Source organism: Mustela lutreola, chromosome X, assembly GCF_030435805.1.
Source record: "Mustela lutreola isolate mMusLut2 chromosome X, mMusLut2.pri, whole genome shotgun sequence".
In the NCBI taxonomy this organism is placed as follows: Eukaryota; Metazoa; Chordata; class Mammalia; order Carnivora; family Mustelidae; genus Mustela; species Mustela lutreola.
Window position 1 is genome coordinate 117519071 of NC_081308.1, and position 19161 is coordinate 117538231.

General features: G+C 45.3%; 1 protein-coding gene across 1 annotated transcript in view; it reads right to left on the reverse strand.

Annotated features, from left to right (window-relative positions):
• Positions 1-4322, reverse strand: part of MAP7D3 (MAP7 domain containing 3) — a 55696-nt gene extending 51374 nt beyond the window's left edge. The window contains exons 1-2 of the mRNA XM_059158671.1: positions 4224-4322; positions 3858-3924 (exon numbers count right to left, since the gene is read on the reverse strand). The gene's annotated coding sequence lies outside the window, so the exon portion shown is untranslated. The remainder of the gene's footprint in view (positions 1-3857; positions 3925-4223) is intronic.
• Between the last annotated feature and the right edge of the window lie 14839 nt (positions 4323-19161).

Sequence of the window (19161 nt, forward strand, 5' to 3'; positions counted from 1 at the left end):
AGCGAGTGGCAACACCTCACAATGGAGGCATCATCTGCCTCTCCGTGGGTGCTTTAGCCAATCAGACAGCACCTTGTATTGACATGTGAATAGTGACGTAAGGGACGATTTCTGCCATCCTCTCAAGTCCTTTTCCTAGGATGAAACCTGACACATATGGCTGTCATGGGGGCCTACCACCTTCTAAGTCCACCCCTATTCCTCATAATGGCTTGACCCTATGATTTGGAATGCTTGGGTGGTAACTGAGTACATTGTCTGCTGATCCTGAGGGTGTGCTTAAGTAGAAGGGCAGCCATTGGCCAGCTTCCACCAATGGGAGACCTTGGTTTGAGCGAGTGGCAACACCTCACAATGGAGGCATCATCTGCCTCTCCGTGGGTGCTTTAGCCAATCAGACAGCACCTTGTATTGACATGTGAATAGTGACGTAAGGGACGATTTCTGCCATCCTCTCAAGTCCTTTTCCTAGGATGAAACCTGACACATATGGCTGTCATGGGGGCCTACCACCTTCTAAGTCCACCCCTATTCCTCATAATGGCTTGACCCTATGATTTGGAATGCTTGGGTGGTAACTGAGTACATTGTCTGCTGATCCTGAGGGTGTGCTTAAGTAGAAGGGCAGCCATTGGCCAGCTTCCACCAATGGGAGGCCTTACTGTGAGGGGTCATCAATGCCTCACAATGGAGGCATCATGACTGCCCCCCCCCCCACAAATGTGAGTTGTGACGTCGGAATAACTAAGGCTACTCTCTATTCCTTCCCCTAGAGCAGGATTCAGTGTGTGAGGTGGAAAGGTAGTGGGAGAGGAACACTACTTTCCAGGGCCATCCCTATGCCTCTTAACAGTCTTTCTGTATGATATGGGAGCTGAGGTGGGAGTCAAGGACGTCGTCTGCTGATCCTAGAGGGTGTGCTTAAGTAGAAGGGCAGCCATTGGCCAGCTTCCACCAATGGGAGACCTTGGTTTGAGCGAGTGGCAACACCTCACAATAGAGGCATCACCTGCCTCTCCGTGGGTGCTTCAGCCAATCAGACAGCACCTTGTATTGACATGTGAATAGTGACGTAAGGGACGATTTCTGCCATCCTCTCTAAAGTCCTTTTCCTAGGATGAAACCTGACACATATGGCTGTCATGGGGGCCTACCACCTTCTAAGTCCACCCCTATTCCTCATAATGGCTTGACCCTATGATTTGGAATGCTTGGGTGGTAACTGAGTACATTGTCTGCTGATCCTGAGGGTGTGCTTAAGTAGAAGGGCAGCCATTGGCCAGCTTCCACCAATGGGAGGCCTTACTGTGAGGGGTCATCAATGCCTCACAATGGAGGCATCATGACTGCCCCCCCCCACAAATGTGAGTCGTGACGTCGGAATAACTAAGGCTACTCTCCATTCCTTCCCCTAGAGCAGGATTCAGTGTGTGAGGTGGAAAGGTAGTGGGAGAGGAACACTACTTTCCAGGGCCATCCCTATGCCTCTTAACAGTCTTTCTGTATGATATGGGAGCTGAGGTGGGAGTCAAGGACGTCGTCTGCTGATCCTAGAGGGTGTGCTTAAGTAGAAGGGCAGCCATTGGCCAGCTTCCACCAATGGGAGACCTTGGTTTGAGCGAGTGGCAACACCTCACAATAGAGGCATCATCTGCCTCTCCGTGGGTGCTTTAGCCAATCAGACAGCACCTTGTATTGACATGTGAATAGTGACGTAAGGGACGATTTCTGCCATCCTCTCAAGTCCTTTTCCTAGGATGAAACCTGACACATATGGCTGTCATGGGGGCCTACCACCTTCTAAGTCCACCCCTATTCCTCATAATGGCTTGACCCTATGATTTGGAATGCTTGGGTGGTAACTGAGTACATTGTCTGCTGATCCTGAGGGTGTGCTTAAGTAGAAGGGCAGCCATTGGCCAGCTTCCACCAATGGGAGGCCTTACTGTGAGGGGTCATCAATGCCTCACAATGGAGGCATCATGACTGCCCCCCCCCCCACAAATGTGAGTCGTGACGTCGGAATAACTAAGGCTACTCTCCATTCCTTCCCCTAGAGCAGGATTCAGTGTGTGAGGTGGAAAGGTAGTGGGAGAGGAACACTACTTTCCAGGGCCATCCCTATGCCTCTTAACAGTCTTTCTGTATGATATGGGAGCTGAGGTGGGAGTCAAGGACGTCGTCTGCTGATCCTAGAGGGTGTGCTTAAGTAGAAGGGCAGCCATTGGCCAGCTTCCACCAATGGGAGACCTTGGTTTGATCGAGTGGCAACACCTCACAATAGAGGCATCACCTGCCTCTCCGTGGGTGCTTCAGCCAATCAGACAGCACCTTGTATTGACATGTGAATAGTGACGTAAGGGACGATTTCTGCCATCCTCTCAAGTCCTTTTCCTAGGATGAAACCTGACACATATGGCTGTCATGGGGGCCTACCACCTTCTAAGTCCACCCCTATTCCTCATAATGGCTTGACCCTATGATTTGGAATGCTTGGGTGGTAACTGAGTACATTGTCTGCTGATCCTGAGGGTGTGCTTAAGTAGAAGGGCAGCCATTGGCCAGCTTCCACCAATGGGAGGCCTTACTGTGAGGGGTCATCAATGCCTCACAATGGAGGCATCATGACTGCCCCCCCCCCCACCAATGTGAGTTGTGACGTCGGAATAACTAAGGCTACTCTCCATTCCTTCCCCTAGAGCAGGATTCAGTGTGTGAGGTGGAAAGGTAGTGGGAGAGGAACACCCCCTTCCAGGGCCATCCTCTTAGCAGTCTTACCTTATGATACTGGTGCTGAGTTGGGAGTCAAGGACATTGTCAGCTGATCCTGAGGGTGTGATTAAGTAGAAGGGCAGCCATTGACCAGCTTCCACCACTGGGTGACCTTTGTTTGCCAGGCCATCAGTGCCTCACAATGGAGGCATCATGACTCCTCCCCCTCCCTCTCCCACTGCCCTCCAGGAGTCCTACATCTATTGTGACAAAATCTGGTGCTGACGTGTTAAAAGTGATGTTAAGGATGATTAATGCTACCCTGTATTTCCTCCCCCAGAACAAGCAAGATTAAGTGTGTGAGGTAGGGTGGGGAGCACTAACTTCTAGGTCCCTCCTTTATTCCTCTTCACAGTCCTACCCTATGATATGGGTGCTTTAGTGGCAATCAAGCCTACTGGTTGCTGATACAGAGTATGTGATTAGGTAGGAAGCAGCCATTGGCCAGCTTCCACTAATGGGAGTCCTTAGTTTGTTAGGTCATCAATGCCTCACCATGGAGGCATCATGGCTCCTTTCTCCCATGGGTCCCTCAGCCACTCAAGAGAACACCTTGTGCTGACACCTGAATAGTAATGTCAGGAAATGTATCTCCCTCTCTGAACAGCTTCCCTTGGGGGCAAAAGTGCAAATAAATGGGTCACTATCAATTAAGAGGTCCCCGAAGTATTTCCCACCCTGGTATCCCCACCCTGTCCCTGCTGCTATGGTGTGATGTCATAGACTTCTTACATCACAGTAACCAGGTAACCCTTATTGAAGATACTTGTCTCTGCCTGTTCCCATACCCAGGGATTTATGTGCAGTTACATGGAGATAAGTCGCTTACCTTATGAGTCCGACATTTTCTATGCTGTATCTCAGTTTTTCATACCTTGGCGCCTTTGGAAACTGCTGTACCTTTACAAAGGAGCCCAGTCTTGTTCTTTAGCAGGCTTTCAGGATCCCATGTGGCTTGCTCGGCCCCCTCCACGCCCCCACCAAGGCTTCTCCCCACCACCTCCGCTGTGGGCACATAGGTATCAGGGCTCCCCCGGGGCCTGAACTCACTTTACTTCATCTACACCCATTCGAGTGCTACTTACCCTTCCAACGCCAGCTTCACCGTCTTCTTCGGAGCCCTCTTGCTCCGGGTTGAAATGTTCCCCTTTGCTGTGTGTTTGAACAGAGCATCAGTGTTAGTACTGGATCTTTAACTAGTTTACCAGCTTAGTACATTTATCCCTTGGCCCTCTAAAATTTGTTTAGATGGCTATATTGGGAAAAAAAATCGCTATATTGAATGAGTCCTTATAAACTATCTCCAATTCATTGTGGAACAAATAGAATAAATGAATAAAGAAATAGTAAAGAAAATAGTCTCTTTCACCTCTAAGTTGCACCTCTAAGCCCTATTTGTTCCCTATCTTCCACCTCTGCCATTACCTTGATTTTCTGATGGGACTACTCACCTGGTAGTTGGATGGATGTTGTTCGTTCTCTGGATACAAGCCTTGCCTCCACGAAGGAGGGTTCCAGACGTCTTCATCAAGGCTCTTCTCCAGTGTCTGAGCTGTCCCAGGGAGTCCACCAGTATTTATACCCTAGCCCCACCCAGATTGCCCTATTGTGTGCTCATCACCCCACTATGACCTAGCCTGCACTATGACATAGGTAGACCAGGACTACTTGTAGATGGATGTATTTCAATGACTGAATACTTTTCAAGGTAGAGGAAACATAGTTACGTATAAGCACAAAGACTGATACAATAATGTTCCCACAAACTTGTTCAGAATTCTGGATTCACAATCCCATCACTCTTTCTGTTCATAAAGTGTGTGAACTGGCACTGGAGCTGCGGCCTGACAAGCTCCATGACACTCTTAAGAGGCCTATTTATTTCAGTTTTTCATCAGACCCCATAGCCAAGCCACATACCCCTAGTTTCAGAGCTATACTAGCAGTAGCTAAACATGACACTTCAGTTAAGTTAGTTCTAATTAAACCTAATGGCTCTTCATGCTTTTGTGCTAAAAAACATACCCTTCTTGTATTAAATAAAAAGCAGTGGTCACTTGTGGGTGCCTGGGTGGCTCAATCGGTTAAGGGACTGACTCTTGATGTCTGCTCCAATCATGGTCTGAGATCAAGCCCTGCATCAGGCTCTGCACTGGGCATGGGACTGGCTTAAGATATTCTCTACCTTGGGCACCTCGGTGGCTCAGTTGTTAAGCATCTGTATTCGGGCTTGGGTCATGATCCTGGGGTTCTGGGATCGAGTGGCCCATGGAGCTCTCTGCTCAGCGGGAGGCCTGCTTCTCCCTCTCCCACTCCTCCTGCTTGTGTTCCCTCTCTCACAGTCTCTCTCTGTCAAATAAAATAAATAAAATCCTAAAAGAAGAAAAGATTCTCTCTCCCTCTTTCTCTGCCCCTCCCCCCTGCTTACATAGGCTTACTCTCTCTCTTTCTCTCTAAAACAATGATCACTACTTTTAAGCTTGTTACCTACCTCCCATTGGGTGTTCCCTTCTCCTTCGGACACCACTGTCCATTGCTACAGCACTATAAACCCAACCTCCTTCCTTTGCCTGAAAAAGGAAACCCTGAAACTGCTCGTCTCTGTTAAAAAAAAAAAAATAACAAGCAACTACCCATACACTGCACAGACCGTCTAGAGACTCCCTTGAGTAATGCCAATTTAACTTTGCTTGTTAATTGTTCATACATGAAAAGCAAAAACCCGAAATTGACAAACAGGATGTGTTATTGTAGACTTAAATTTACTCTTAAAATATAAACTTATCAGAGAAATTAAATGAGTCCTAAGAGCTAAATTGGTGGTCTTTTCCTAAATTGACCAAATGCCAAGAGACAAAGGTTTATATTGATAGCATATGGTTTTAGGTTAATCTGACTTTGAAATGCTTTGAAACAAAGAGGTTTACTGACCTTGACAGAAACACCTGTAAAAATGGACCAAGTCAAGAACTATAATAAAAGAGGAGCGCAGTTCAAAGTGCAAGGACCCAGGGTCTTCTAAGAAAACCTTAGCTGACCGCTACGCTAGACAAGCAGCTTTGGCCCAGATAATTGCTCCTGCAATCACTCAGAAAGGAGACGACATTGAAGGAATTAATAGATCTTCTGAGATTGTTGTTAACTGTCAGAGACAGATTGCCATTAACTGTTGTTAACTGCCGGAGAGAAGCCTTTAATTTGGAAAAAAGATACCTGGGAAATACTTGAAGCCTCATTGCTTAAAGAGAATATTTGGCACTTGTCAGTGTGCTTACTTGGTAGCCTTTCAAATGGATTTTAGCAATAATTCTTCATGATATTATCCACAACGGCAGAGATAAATTGGCCATATTACATTACCATCCATGGGGTAATTTTAGAGGTATTGTCAAATTGTTTCCAAAACATGCCCTAGCAGCTAACAAGCTAGTCCTGGTTAAACAGTAAAGTGGGTCATGGACAGGTAGCAAAGCCTGGAGGGTCCTTTGAACACCTCCAAATAGACTTCATTTATTTATTCTTTTTATAAAGAGGGTTTTTTAAAAAAAAAGATTTTTAAAATGTATTTGACAGAGATCACAAATAGACAGAGAGGCAGGCAGAGGGAGAGGGGGAAGCAGGCTCCCCGCTGAGCAGAGAGCCCAATGCAGGTCCCAATCCCAGGACCCTGAGACCATGACCTGAGCCAAAGGCAGAGGCTTAACCCACTGAGCCACCCAGGCGCCCCTCTGAATAGACTTTATACAAATGTCTCCTTGGTAGGCTATAAATATGTCTGGTCATTGTTTTCAGGGTGGGTTAATGCTCTGCCTGTGAGAGAGTACCGCCCTGTTTTTGTGTCCTAGGGCTGTGTACTAAGGTACCATACATTGGATAGCTTACATAACAGAGATTGGTTGTCTCACAGTTCTGAAGGCAAGAAGTCTGAAATCAAGACGAAGGCAGGGTTGGTTTTTCTTCTTGCACTGTTGACTGAGCGAAGTTAGCTCTCTGCCCAACATGGGGCTTGAACTCACAACCTTGAGATTAAGAGATTAAGAGTTGCAGCTCCACAGACTGGGCTGGCCAGGTACCCTGGGTTGCTTTCTCCTGAGGCTGTGAGGGAAGGGTCTGCTCCAGGCCTCCCTCCTTGACTTGTAGCTGGCTGCCTTTCCCTATGTTTTTTTTCACATCAATTTCCCTTTCTGTGTGCCTGTTTCTGTGTCCAAGTCTCTCCTTCTTGTAAGGACACTGGTCATAGTGGATTAGGGCCTACCCTGATGACCTCATTTTAACTTAGCTAATTATTTCTGCAAAGGCCCTATCTGCAAATAAGATCATGTTCTGAGGTCCTGGGGGTTAGGACTTCAACTTGTGAATTTTGGGGTCACTATTCAATACATAACTGTCCCTAAATGCGACAAAATAAAATGCTGATTTCATTTTTTCCCAATCTGGGGCATTCCAACTTATCTCTCTGGTGATTGGGAAACTTACTCACCAGCTGTTATTAAGGAACTCTGTAAATGTCTCCCTTTTACCCAGAAACTCCACTGTCCTTATCATCCACAGTCCTATAAAAAGTAAATAGAATTAATGGAACTCCAATAGTAAAACTAGCAAAGCTCTCAGAAACCTTAACACTTCTACGGCTTCAGGTATTACCATTAGCTTTAATATCTGTAAGGTAAGCACCCTCTGGGACCCACAAGTTATCTCATGAATTAATAAAGACTATTGACATAATAAGCCCTATGTGTTTGGGAATTTTACCCCCTCCCTAGCCTTGGATTCTACCCTATTACAAGCAGACATGATTAGTTCTTGTGAGACATTCAAATCATACTTCCGGCTTTATTGCCGACAGGTGCCAGCCACATTTCCAAATATCTACCTAGGCAGCTGGATAGTTTGTCTTCTGGAAAAGACTGGAGAAAAACTGCTCTTGAGCCTTCACATAAAAGACCTTATCAGGTCCTGTTAACAGCTGTCATAGCAGTAGACACTCAAGGTATTGATCCTTGAGTTTGCCGTTTCCAACTCAAAAGATGTGTGTCGCTCCATCCTGATCACCAGACATCCGTTCCGCCCAGAGACCTTCATCTTCGGATTCTTGGGAATCTCCAGAAGCTGCTGACTTGAGAGGCGGACAGCTTCTGCCCAAGATAACTGAACAAGATTAATTTTCTGATTCTCCAACACTCTTTTTGTTCTTTTATTCTCCTACTAACCTTGCTTATTACTCTACTTTGATGCCCTCTAGATGTGACATCCCTGGTCTCCATCTGATTATTTTGCTTCCTTACATCTCCTTCTGCCTCTTAAGAAAAAACTTAAACTCCGTCATGTTTTTTTTCTGTACCCACTGCCCTGAATTTCATGGACCGGCGGATCTGTTACCCTTTGACTATCACTGCTGACAAAAATTTAATAGCTATGCCTTTAAATACCTTGGAGGAAGCCTCTCTTTGACAGGTCCCTTCTGGTTTCCTTCCCAGTGTTAACTCTGACCTTTGGTCTTTTAAAAATTGGACCTTGACCTCACATAAACAAAATGCTTCTGCTGAAGTCCTTAGGATCTTATCAAGTCCTGGTCAATCAAGAGTAGACAATGATATTGGGGATTTTCCTGTTGCAATGGTCTGATCTTTTCAACTTACTTTGGAAGAACTGTTTAACTCCACTAAAGGGATTTGTCCATCTCCAGGGACATAAATTATATATATGACTGTCCTGTACTATTTACATAAATGTAACATATATATATATATATATATATATATATATATATATATACACACACACACACACACCATTTTACTTATTTGTTTGACAGAGAGGGAGCACAAGCAGGGAGAGCCGCAGAGAGAGAGGGAGAAGCTGGCTCCTGGCTGAGCAGGAAGCCTGACATGGGGTTTGATCCCTGGACCCTGGGATCACAACCTGAGCTGAAGGCAGGTGCTTAACAGACTGAGCCACCCAGGTGCCCCCAATTGTTACAAGTCTAATATAATCTGTGCTCCTAGAGTACCACTTTTATGAGGATATCAGCCCTACACCTTGAGGAGGACACCCAGAAGCCTCCCACATGAAGCAAAAACAGGTTATTCAAGAGAACTTATAATCATGCCTACACCGTGAGCTGCAATTCTGTAAGGGGGTGGAAGTAGATCTAGATAAGTGGTCCCAAACTTGTCCCTGCACTGATAGAAATAATAAATGACACACTTCTGCTTTGGAAGCCCAACAGACTCATCTAAATTAATTAGCTGGTGTTATCACAAATGATCACCTAGCCTCTGATTTCCTCTTAGCCAGCCAAGGGAGAGTTTGTACTATAGCAAATACCACTTGTTATGTTTATGTAAATAGTACAGGGCAGGCAAAAAACTTTGTGACTAAGCTAAAGAAAAAAGCCACCTTCTAGTCGAACACAGACTTGATTGGATTCTGCGGCATGTTTTCATTAGCTGGGTTTCATAATCTAAGCCCCTAACTTCAAGACTTGTTACTGATACTCGCTTTGGATAATTGCTTGTGTTACATTGGCTGATGCAAACCTCCCGGTCTTAGGACACTGAGTTATTACTGTCATTAGTATTACTGTCATAGTCATTTTTTAAAAGGTTTTATTATTTATTTGACAGACAGAGATCACAAGCAGGCAGAGAGGCAGGCAGAGAGAGAGGAGGAAGCAGGCTCCCCACTGAGCAGAGAACCTTATGTGGGGCTCGATCCCAGAACCCTGGAATCATGACCTGAACAGAAGGCAGAGGCTTTAAACCACTGAGCCATCCAGGCGCCCCTGTGCAGTTATTTTGATCTCAGAGAATGCAAAAGTTCTTCCCACAGCAAGCAGGAGGGAAAGACTAACCCCAGCCCAACTACAGACTACGTTTTCTAGATTGCCACCCTGACCAGCAGTAGGGAAATCTGGGTGTCATGGAGAAATGGCCTGTAGCTGGACCTCATCTGTCCTTGGCCAAGAGAGAGAAAAGCAGCCCTGTCATCCAGGCAGTGGTCTAATGCTCACAGAGAGGCCTGAGTGTTGGTACAAGCTGGCTCGGTACTCACCGCTAGACTACGTTATTCTCCCGTTAGACACAAACAATCTTACAGAAAACCGGTGTCAGCCAAGGTTACTCTAAGATCACGATAGAGTAAGATCAAACAAGGCTGTTTCACAATTCTGTTTAAGTAGAGACAAAAACAAGATTACCCTGTAGCCCGCAAAGTGCCAAACATCTCCCTCTCCTGGTTATTGTGAGTGACTGCTGCCTCTCTACAAATTAAGGTAAAGGAACCCCTCTTACCCTCAGTTCTGCTTTCCACAGTTTGTTACCCATGGTCAACCATAGTCGAGAAGCAGATGACCCTCCTGATGAATCATGAGAAGGTCCCCAGTAGCCTGACGCTGCGTGACAATGCCTACATCATTCATCTCACTGCGTCTCATTGCTAGGTGTTTAAACATCTCACGTCATCACAAAAAAGAGGACAATAAGATATTTTAAGAGAAAGAGAGAGAGAGAGACTACATTCACAGAACTTTTATTACAGTGTATTGTCATCATTGTTCTATTTTATTATTAGTTATTGTTGTTCATCTCTTCCCATGCCCAATATATAAATTAAACACTGTCATAGATATATATATGTGTAGGAACAAACATGGTCTATGTAGGGTTCGATACTGTCCATGGTTTCAGGCATCCACTGGAGATCTTGGAACGGATCCCCTGTGGGTCAGAGGGGACAACTACAGCTTTATTCCTGTGGTAGTGGGTTCTCTCTGTAGATCAGACTTACTGAGATGCCCAGTCATGCAATTGTCCCTGCTTTCGGCCGGCTGCTAACCTAAAGCAAACTCTTGCTTCCTTATACCATCCGCAGATTCCCCAACCAAAGCCCAAATCCTGTCAGAAGTCTTTCCTAACTCTCTTTTGCTGAGATACCTCACAGTTCGTCCACTGCTTGTGTTCTCTCTTGTTGCAACAAGTAATGAAGGCAACTTGTTCAAATACAGATGTGTTCCTAGTGGCCTTCAACAGGAGGGCGCTGAACACCAGAGAACTTTGGTGGGACCTGAGAGCTGCTAATGAGACTCATCTCCAAAAGCCCTGAAAGGGGTGCCTGGGTAGCTCAGTGGGTTAAAGCCTCTGTTTCAGCTCAGGTCATGATCCCAGGGTCCTGGGATCGAGCCCCGCATCAGGCTCTCTGCTCAGCGGAGAGCCTGCTTCCCTTCCTCTCTCTGCCTGCCTCTCTGCCTACTTGTGTCTACTACTACTGTCTGTCCAATGGATAAATAAAATCTTAAAAAAAAAACCCTGAAAGAAATGTTTCAGGAAGTGATAGACCTTCTTTTAAAAAAGATTTTATTTATTTATTTGACAGAGAGAGAGAGAGAGAGATCACAAATAGGCAGAGAGGGGGCACCTGGGTGGCTCAGTAGGTTAAAGCCTCTGCTTTAGGCTCAGGTCATGATCTCAGGGTGCTGGGATCGAGTCCTGCATCAGGCTCTCTGCTCAGCGGGGAGCCTGCCTCCTCCTCTCTCTCTGCCTGCCTCACTGCCTACTTGTGATCTCTCTCTCTGTGTCAAATAAATAAATAAAATCTTAAAAAAAAAACCAAACAAGTAGGCAGAGAGGCAGGCAGAGAAAGAGGGGAAAGCAGGCTCCCTGCTGAGCAGAGAGCCTGATGTGGGGCTCGATCCTCGGACCCCTGAGATCATGACCTGAGCCAAAGGCAGAGGCTTAACCCACTGAGCCACCCAGGCGCCCCAGGAAGCTATAGACCTTTGCAGGAGGATGAACTTAAAGTATCTTACACAGTTTTTCAGCTGAGGTGAGGGGTGTGACTGACTTGGATGTTCTCAGCTCACTGTCAGATAAGAAGAAAAAGAAGAAAAAAGAAGATCTGGAGGACACAGTAGAGCATGCAGCTTCTGACCCTGGGTTGTGTGTTCAAGCCCCATGCTGGTTGTAAATGTTACATTCAAAAAATTTATAAAAGATCTGGAGGTCACTAAGGGATAAGGTGTGCCCTTATAGAAGCCTCAAAACTCAACTGAATTGTCTCTCCTAGTTAACTAAGACTGTCTCCTTCTTCCTTGTGCTCCAAGTTCCTTTGAGCTCGGGTCTACCCATATCCCCAGGGTGGTCTAAGCAGGCTTTTGCTCTCCTGGGAATCCTACCATCGCAAAGCCTTAGGGATGCCAGCACTCGGGTATTGGGGCTTCACTTTTATCAACAGGGCCAATTATTACCCTGATACATTAGGACAAAGGGGAGCTGAAAAGGTGACTTTTATCTCTCCTAGAAGTCCAGAAAGATGGCACCAAAGGAGAGGAACTCTCGTCCCACAATAGCTTGGATTTCTAAATGGTTCACTATAGGCTAAGTATAGGACTTGAGGACATGGAGCAGTAGGGGAGGAAGAGGAAGAAGTCCACTGGGACCCGGCTCTGGAAGGGCTTTCTTTGCAATGCCATGCTTTTTTTTTTTTTTTTTTTTTTTTTTTTTTAGTTTTAATTCCACTATTGTTAACAGAATTCAGAGGAACCAAAGTTTATATGTCAAAATCCCAATCCCCACTGTGACAGTAATTGGAGGCCTTTGGGAGGTCATTAGGATGAAGCTCTCTTGAATGGGATTAGACCCCCCCCCAATAGCTTCCCCGTTCCTTCTGCCATGTGTGGACCCAGCAAGAAATGGCCATCTGTGAGCCACAAGGTGGGCTGTCACCAGATGCTGAATTGGCCAGTGTCTTGATGCTGCACTTCCCAGTCTATAGAACTGTGAGAAATAAATGTGTGTTGTTTATAAGTTACCCTGTCTCTGGTATTTTCTTATAGTAGCTCCAGAAGACTAAGACAGGGAGGAACAGGGTATTTACTCTTAAGTAAATAAATCTAAGCAGACTCTAAGTAATTTCCTGTAGATCACTTGTGAATTACAAGTGGAAAAATTAAAACTTCTCAGATTTTAGGAGGAATCTGGTGAATGTCCACCTTAACCAACTGATCAAATTTTGCATCTTCAGTCATGGGACAGAGTGACATCCTGTGTCTTCATGATGCCCTGAGGACACAACAACCCTTTTGTGTTCTTCCTGCCGGAAATACATCACCGGAACTAGGAGGAAAGATTAGACAAACCCAAACTGAGGGATTTTCTGTAAAATGGCTGTCCTGTACACTTCAAAAATGTTGATGTCATGAAAGTCAAGGTAATTCTGAAGAATATTTCCAGATTAAAGTGCCCTAAGACATAATGACAGCTACAAACAACTAGTCATCCTTGATTGCTCCTAGATCAGAGGGTAAGGCTTCGATAGATGATCGTAGTGAGGCAGTAGCTTAATGTTAACATGGACCATAGAGGGGATGGAATTACATCAAGGTAAATTGCCCAATTTTGATAATTATACTGTGGCTATGTAAGAAACTCTTTCTGTTCTTAGGAAAATGCCAGCTGAGGTGTTTGGGGTAAAAGGGCACCGGAGCTCCAATTTACTCTTAAGTATTTTTTTTTTTAAAGAGGAACTTTCTTTTCAAGTATTCTCCACCCCCAATGTGGGGCTCGAACTCACAACCTCGAGATCATGTATCCCATGTGCCACCGCTGAAGTGTTTAAAAAAAAAAGTAAAGAGAGATGATCCAGCAAGTCAAAATGTTAACTAATTGCAATTTTTAAAAAAAGATTTAATTTATTTATGTGACAGACAGAAAGCACAAGTAGGCTGATGGTTGTCTTCCATTCCTTTAACAAACTGTTCTCTTTTTTTACTGTCAAAACGTTAGGGGAGAAGGTCAAATGCCTTTTTTTGTTGTTTGTTTTAAAGATTTTATTTATTTGTTTGACATATAAAGATCACAAGTAGGCAGTGAGGCAGGCAGAGAGAGAGGAGGAAGCAGGCTCCCTGTTGAGCGGAGAGCCAGATGCAGGGCCTGAACTCAGGTCCTTGGGATCATGACCTGAGCCGAAGGCAGAGGCTTTAACCCACTGAGCCACCTAGGGAACCTTAATTGCAATTTTCTTACAACTTTCTTCCTCAGGTTTGATGTCCTTTTGAAGTCACATGTTAAAAAACAAACAACCAAACAAACAAACAAACGAAACTCTGCAAGGATGGCTCTCTGTTTCTCCAGAATAAGGTCAAAGTTCTGAAAATGGCCCACCAGAGCCTGTGTGTGTGCTTTGGCTCTCCAGTATGTCTCTCCTCTCACTGTGGTCCCCTTACCTTGTTCTGCTCCTGGCACACTGACCTCAGCTCTGTTTCTAGAACATCCGAACATAAATTTTTTGAGGAGAGAGAGTTATCTGTTTTGTTTACTGCCAAATTGCCAGCATCTTAGACTCATCAAGTGTTCTTTTTTTTTTCTTAAAGGATTTTATTTATTTATTTGACAGACAGAGATCACATAGGCAGAGAGGCAGGCAGAGAGAGGGGGTAAGCAGGCTCCCTGCTGAGCAGAGAGCCCAACACAGGGCTCGATCCCAGGACCCTGAGATCATGACCTGAGCTGAAGGCAGAGGCTTAACCCACTGAGCCACCCAGGTGCCCCTCATCAAGTGTTCTTGACTAAATGCTGGTGAGGTCGAAAAATAAATTTACTATGAACCATGCAGTATTCTAAGTGCATTACATATATTACCTCATTTATACGTTAAAAAAAAATACTCGATGTGGATACGATCGTCATCATCAGCATCAGCATCATCTCCGTCATCATCATCATCAACATCCCCATTTTGCAGAGGAAGAAGCTGAGGTGTTGCGACAAGAAAGAACCCAAGCAGTCTGCTTTCAGAGTCTTTTTTACTAACTACGCTGCTGTGCTGCCTCTCTTGTGGTACGGTCCCTTCTATGTTGTTTAAAAGCATGCACATTGGGCACCTGGGTGGCTCAGTGGGTTAAAGCCTCTGCCTTCGGCTCAGGTCATGATCCCAGGGTCCTGGGATTGAGCCCCGCATTGGGCTCTCTGTTCGGTGGGGAGGCTGCTTCCTTTCCTCTCTCTCTGCCTACTTGTGATCTCTGTCTGTCAAATAAATGAAATCTTTTTTAAAAAAGCATGCACATTTAGGTGATGTCTAAAAATGTGTTGATAAAGGACGCCCACTTATGTAGCAAATCTATGAAGTTACGATGGGAATGACAACCAGCAGGGAGTCGGCTGGATGGGAGTGTTTAAGGTAGCAGGCAGACCTAATCAAAATTCCCCTTGAAAATCGCTTAGCAAGTCCCCAACACTGATGATTTTTTTCCTCCAGCATTGGATCCTTTCCTTATTTCTATGGTTCAGACCCAAACTCAATGGCTAATTTGCGGTTGGGGGCCATGTTGGATGGAAATCACCTGCCTCTCGGTTGGCCTGGTAATAGTCACACCAGGAAGGGAAGAGGGAATGATAATAGCACGGACCTTCACCAGATTAAAGGTCTCTTCTAGCGTCAGAAACAGGGACAGAGTCTCAGTAAGCTCAGCCATCTCGCTCTGTGGGAGGACAAGCAAATCAGCAGAGCCACATGAGCTCTCTAGACCTTCGAGTTTCCAGGATGGCTCATCACATCCCGTGACAGCCTTTTCTGGTGTTTATCAACTCCTATCAGCAGTAATGACTTACTTATGTTTAACTCTTATCTCCCACTACAATTTCAGCCCATTTCCTATTACTCTGTAGATACAGAGAACAGATGGTCAACTTTCTCCTAATCTTCCAGAGAGTGGAAGATAACCACTGAAGCCCTCCGTCCTCAGGTGGCATTTTTTTTTCCTGACCAAAGACTTCCAGCCTCTTCATTTTTATGCATGTTTCATTTTTCAACCAGTTGTTTCATTTGTGCCACACTGGATTTTTTTTTTTTTTTTTTAGTGGGCTCTACTCCCAGTGTGCGGCTTGACCCTGAGATCAAGAGTCACATGCTCCGCAGACTGAGCCGGCCGGGCATCCCGCACTATATTGGATTTTTAAATAAAAGTAAACATAGTGGGGGCGCCTGGGTGGCTCAGTGGGTTAAGCCTCTGCCATCAGCTCGGGTCATGATCCCAGTGTCCTGGGATCGAGCCCCATATTGGGCTCTCTGCTCAGCAGGGAGCCTGCTTCCTCCTCTCTCTCTGCCTGCCTCTCTGCCTACTTGTGATCTCTCTCCCTCTGTCAAATAAATAAATAAAATCTTTAAAAAAAAAAAAAGTAAACATAGTGGGGCACCTGGTTGGCTCAATGGGTTGAGCCTCTGCCTTTGGCTCAGGTCATGATCTCAGGGTCTTGGGATTGAGCCCCACGTTGGGGTCCCAGCTCAGCGGGGGACCTGCTTCTCACCCCCTCTCTCTGCCCACCTCTCTGCTGACTTGTGATCTCTATCTCTGTCAAATAAATAAATAATATCTTTTTAAAAAAAAAGTAAACATAGTGATTTTTGGGGAAAAAGTAACAGATGCAAATGATGAAACTTCTAGCAGAACAAAAACATACGCAGAGAAAAGTAAGTTTCGCTCCCATCCAAACCCTTCTCAGTCTCCTTTTCTAGAATCAGCTCTTCTCATCAGGGTCTTCTCCCACAGAATTTTCCTAACATATCCAAGTACATATGAATATATTCTTCTCCTTGAAATTCTTTTCCAGTTCAACAAACATGCATGAAGCATCTACTATGTGCCTGGCACTGTGCCAGCTCCTGGGGCTGGGCCTGAGGGGAACAGAGATGGCTTCCCTGTCCTTAGCAAGGGCACACTTTAGTGGGTGGGGGGAAGGCATAGTCATGTATTCATTTGTTTATTAAATATCCAACAAGCCCTCCCTCTGTGCCAGGCAGTGTGTGTGCCACTGAACAACATGGAGTTCTGTCCTTCCAGAGCTCATAGTGTCGTGGGGGTGGGGGAGGCAGACCAGTGAGCAGACCTGGTGTGAAGTAGAAGCCAATGCCAAGGAAATGGGAAGATGATCCTTGGCCACCGCCCCCCCGTACGCTGTGTGGACCACGTGGGTCGTGGGCCACAAAAGCTCAGCCTTGCACACAGTGGGAAGAGAAAGCAGCGGTGAGTGGCCCAGGTACCCCGGGTCAGACCCTGAGCTCAGCCCTTGACATCCACTGTCTCCTATAATCATCACAGGGATATGACGGGAATGTCATTAGCCACAGTTTACAAATGAGGACGCTGGGGGCTCCGCATCACACAACTGAGAAACTCTAGTCTACCTTTCTGGAAAGCCTGGGCTCTCATCCACACCACTCACAGTTTCTGGGCTTGGAGATGAGTAATGGATGATTCTTATATGCCCCTTCCTCCCCTTGCCCCTCCCCCCCCCAGGAGAGCCACTAGCCTACAGATAACAGGCTGTCTCAGTTCATCATTAGACGGAATTTTCCCATTTAAGGTGTGGATGAGGGGAAAACACGTTGGCCTGGGAACCAAGGACCCTCTGTCCTAACTCCTGCTCTCATAATCTCTGTGACCTTGAGCAAGTCATGGTACCCTCTGAATTCTGGGTCCTGACCTTGGAAACGGGGAGGTTGGAGGGAATCCTCTCTGGAGGCTTGATGGGATTTGACGATATTTCCATCATTCCAAACGGTTATAAGGACACCTCTGGGGGCAAAAGCTGCATTTCCCCACCTTGAGAATGATATAAAACCAGTTCTGTAAATCTACTTTCGAAGCAACTTGAAGAATGGATTGGCAGTGAGGGTAAGAAGCTGCCTCCGTCCCACTGAAGGCCTGAGGCATGAACGTGCTGGTACTTCCTTGGCCCCTTATTTCTGCTCATAGTTCTGAGCACTCTCCCCAATCCCGATTTTCTCAATAAAGTGAAATGAGCCTTGGATAAGTGAGCAAGTACCGGTTTAATAGATCCAATTTAATTAAAGTGATAATCAACTAGCAACTGCAGATAATCCTTAGTGAACACCGGGAAAGAACCCTGAAATGAATGGGTTATTGTAGGTATGTAATAACCTGAGAACTTTGCTCAGGCTGATTTCATGCTCAGGAGAGCAGCCCCATGACGTACTGTCAGCGGCAGAAAGAGGATCTGCCCTGGTCAATTAGCCCCATAAAGCTAAGAGCAGAGAGGCTGGGTTAATCCAGGAAAAAAAAAAAAAAAAAAAAAAAAACCAAAAAACAAAACAGAACAACAAGCCAGTGGCCGAGGCAGGACCAGCTGATGAGGAGGCTTCCTGCATCTTGCTTGTCCCATTTCACATCAAGCATAGGAATTTGGAGACCAGACCTGGTCATTCGTAGAGTAAATTCTTCTGGACTCCATAGTGACACAAGGTGGGCAGTTAAAGGAATCCAGCTCTCAGGTAAGTGTCTTTCTTCCTCTCTTCTACGCTTCCTTCCTTCTGCTCTCCCTCCCTCTTTCCTTCCTTCTCTCCTGCCTTTCTTCCTGCCTTTACCTTTTTTTAAATGATGAAAAAAGCACATATTCCTCACAGAAGAACCCAATTACCTCTTTTTTCCTCCTTCTTTTCTTTCTCCCATTTTGGAAAAAATATGAAAGTAATGCATGTTTAGTATAAAATTCTCAAACCATACAGAACGGTATTAGCTATAGAGGAAGCCTGTTGTGTCTGCATTCTTCCATCCTGTCTTGTCTTCTTCCCCTCTCCCCTCCCTTCCTCCCTTCCTGTCTCCTTCAATTATAAAAATCACGTATGTAACAAATGATAACCATACAAGGACCAAGCAGTACAGAATTGTCTGCTATACAAAGGAAAGTCCTCAGTGCCCATTCCCCAACCTTTTCATACCTGACGGACTTAAGACTTACCCGATTCCTTTTAGTGGCTGCATAGTATTCTGTAGCGTGTCCCGTGAGTTATTTACTGGGAGCCAGGTAAGTCTATGAAACATACTTTGCAATTGTTATTAAAGTTTAGAGGAAATGCCAGAAAGATATAAATTGGATTGTTTGCCACTGAAAATTCCATTTTATAGATAGCAATCATATCCATTTCTATAGCACTTTAGACTTTGAAAATTGCCTTTGAAATATCACCTCATTTGATCCTCTTCCACAGCAGCTCTGGGAAATAGGCAGATTATTATCTCCATTTTTACAGATAAGGAAACTGAGGCCCAGGGAAACGAAGGAACAGAAATACAGTCCCACAGCTACTTATGGATTCTCAGTCCGGTCCTCCTCCAGCACTGTAAATTTAAGCTGAATTTCATCTTACAAGTCATAAAAGATTTAGACATCCCCTACTTCTAAGCTTGCAGTTTGGGAAATCCTTCCGAGTCATACAAATTCCGTTATTATTCTAATGAGAATGGCAGTAGACCACTTTGTAAATATGAAGAACTATATTAATGGTTGGGGCTCGGAGCGAGCCCAAGATTCATTTGGTTTTGTAATTGGGTTCTGTTACTTTAAATGTAAAGCCGGTCTATTCACTCCAAATCCC